This window comes from Rousettus aegyptiacus, unplaced genomic scaffold, assembly GCF_014176215.1.
Source record: "Rousettus aegyptiacus isolate mRouAeg1 unplaced genomic scaffold, mRouAeg1.p scaffold_m13_p_7, whole genome shotgun sequence".
NCBI lineage: Eukaryota > Metazoa > Chordata > Mammalia > Chiroptera > Pteropodidae > Rousettus > Rousettus aegyptiacus.
The window spans coordinates 93,822,109-93,825,264 of NW_023416310.1; positions in this window are offsets into that span (position 1 = coordinate 93,822,109).

Sequence of the window (3,156 nt, forward strand, 5' to 3'; positions counted from 1 at the left end):
AGACATTTTTTCTAATGTCTAGGTCCTCCCATCAAAGTCTCTTTCCCCTGGACAAATAAAAATGAGGAAGATACTGCACACTTTCCAAAATAATGCTCGAAGATTTTTCTAACATTGAAAATTCTAAGTGTTTTGTGATCAGTAGACTTCTGAATATCTTTCTTTTTTCCTGTTGAGTGTTAATGTGATTCGAATTGGTAGACAGAAAGGCAACAGTTATCAGGTCTCATTAATTTGCACTATAGCCAAATTAGAGGAGCATAAATAGGCAACGCATCTAGCAATCATAGCTCAGGTGAACCCACATATCCTACATTCTTCTCTGTACACAGGGCTTCTTTTAAAAATAAATATAAACAAATACAATCAAGAGTTCCCTGGGTATGGAAGCTAGCGAACACCAATATGCAGCATACTCCACCACAAGCATCCTTTATTTCAATATTGAGAGGGAGGTCAGTAGGTTAATTGAAACTTAGAATATACTGATGCAAACATCACCGAAGACTGACAATTTTGTAACTTCATTAACTCTTGATCTTTTGTATTTGGCAAACACAGATTTCACTATTCTCCGTTTGTCAGTTCTTGAGAGAGACATGAAACCCACTTTGAATTATCTAATAATAACATTATAACAAAAGTCTATCATTGTCATTTCCCTTTGAAGAGTGGCTATTACAATTTAAAGTGCATAAAAATCATAAGGGGAAGATGCTAAAATGCAGATTCCGCAGTCTCTCTGCCCAGAGATTTTGATTCAGAAGCTTGCAGGTGAGGTTTAGCATCTGAATGTAAAGACTAAGGCAAGCTTTGTTTGAAGCTCTGCCTTATAAGCAAGTACTAAATGTACAAATTTTAAAGCCTCAATGACTCCTTCCACCTCGATAAGGGCACGTCTGGGTCTTTATCTCCCTGGTCTCTTCGTATTTTACTCTCCTGACTGCTTCAACTTCAGCTGCACTGACTGTCACTCGGTTTCTAGAAAACTGCATATTTCTTTTTGCTTTTATACTATCACATATGCTGTTTCCTCTTCCTGGAACCCATAGTTTTTTTTTTTTTCTTTGTCTGATCGATACCTTCTTATCCTTGGGCCTTGGCTTAAATGCTTTCCTAGATTAGGTAGGTCTCATTTCTGTGAACTGCCCTCCTACCTCGATTAGAAATTTCTTTTAAAACCTGTGCTTCTTCACAGATATTTACACAGTTGTAATTATGTATTAATTAAAAAAAACATTAAATCACCACCTTTCCCACTAGAAGTATAAGCTTATTGATTCTGTTGGTTATGTTTAGCAATGCTACATATGGATTATCTCAATGATTGGCATAAAGTAAGCACTCAATAACTACTTTACTTCTAATGGATGCAGAAAGAAACAATGGCAACCTTTAAACCTGTGTCCCTCTATATTGCTTGTTTGTTGATTTGTCTAGGCATCACCCCTCCTCTTTTGGGGACAGATCCTCACTAATTTTACTCCATTCACGTGGTGACTTTGGGTACCAGCCTGTTAGTTAACTCTAAAACCTCTCCTCCTGAATATAGTTGGTTGATCTAAGCATAAACAATTAGAGTTCTCATGCAAAATTTTTCGAATTAAAGACAAAGGAGAGAAGCAGTCTTTTCTGGGTGTGACTGATCTGTTAGATAAAACCCTCAGGAACTCTCAGAAACTCTTGTTCAGACATAACAACTGGAGAAGTAGAGAAAGCCAGTCTCCAGAGAGAGAAGAATGAAGTAGACATGCAGAAAGGTGCAGGGGAAGATGATCCTGTTCTCATTCTAGGCTGTGTTTATTCCTCAGGCCCGACCACTTTCCCCTCTTTCTGTTTCCTGCGATTGTTCTATAGATGGAAGTCTGACATGGCTTTCGCTGGGTGAAAAAGTGGCTGAAGGGCTGCATTCCACTCTGCTTTTCCCAGATTTTAGGGACTGTCCACATTCTTTGACTCATGACCACTTCCTCCATCTGCAAAACCAGCCATGTCACATGTCTCTCTACATTCACATAAGAAAGGTTCTCTGCTTTCAAGGACTCATGTAATTTGGTTGGGTCCACCTAGGTAATTCAAGATAATCTCCTCAAAATCTTTAACTTTCATCTCTTAAGCAAAGCCCTCATGCCAGGAAAGAGAACATATTTACATGTTCTGGAAATAAGAACAGAAACATTTTGGGGGGATCATCATTCTTCCCACCACACTCAATGTCCCTGAAACAAATTCCTCTGAGCGCATAAACTATGTATTTCTATAACAAAAGAGCTCCATAAACTCTTAAACTCTCCCTTGTTTTATCTTGATAGCAATAAAATTCTTAGGTTAGAGACCAAGAGCTTTCCTCAGTGTATTTTGTTAACAACATACACATCCAGGCATCCAGTCACTACTAAATCTTACACAACGTACCCCTAAAATGGACTGAGTAAACTTTATTTTTTCCATTTTCATTTTTTTTCCAGTGTCCTAGTTTAGAGTTTAAGTCCCTTTTTACCTGCATAACATAGCCTCTAACCTGGATTCTCTGACTATAATTCTTTCTTTTCCCAGTCGCTCTTTTCATTGATAATAGTGTTACCTTTTACTACTTATCTCACATTCACGTGTTACAAATTTCTTAATAAAAAGCACTTGTTGGCTCTTAAAGCCTTTAAATTTAGCCCAGACTTTCATAAAATGATCTAATTTAACTGATGATATATTTACTTTTGTTTTGCCTTCTTTTTCCACTACTCCCACATCAATTTTTAACGAATATTAGTGGCATGAAATGCTTGCTTCAGCCATCATCCATCTATCCCTGTACTATATCAGCTACCATGAATGGTAGAAAGATATGAAAGTTCAGTCTAAGAAAATTTATTGAAAAGTTATGGTGTGGAAGGAATTTGAAAAATGCGAGCGAAATGGTACACTACAGAGGGTATAGGCAGGGCATTACAGATGAGGAGGAAAGCCTCATAATAGGAAACATAAAAATCACTTGTATTAAAATGTATTCATTCCTTAATTCAAGTATTTAAAAAATATTTACTATCATTCTATGCTCCTGGAAAACAGTGGTGATAAAACAAAGTTTTTGTCTTCATAGAATTTAAATTCTAGTGGATCGACAATTAACAAGTAAACGCTTTTTAAATACACAATTTT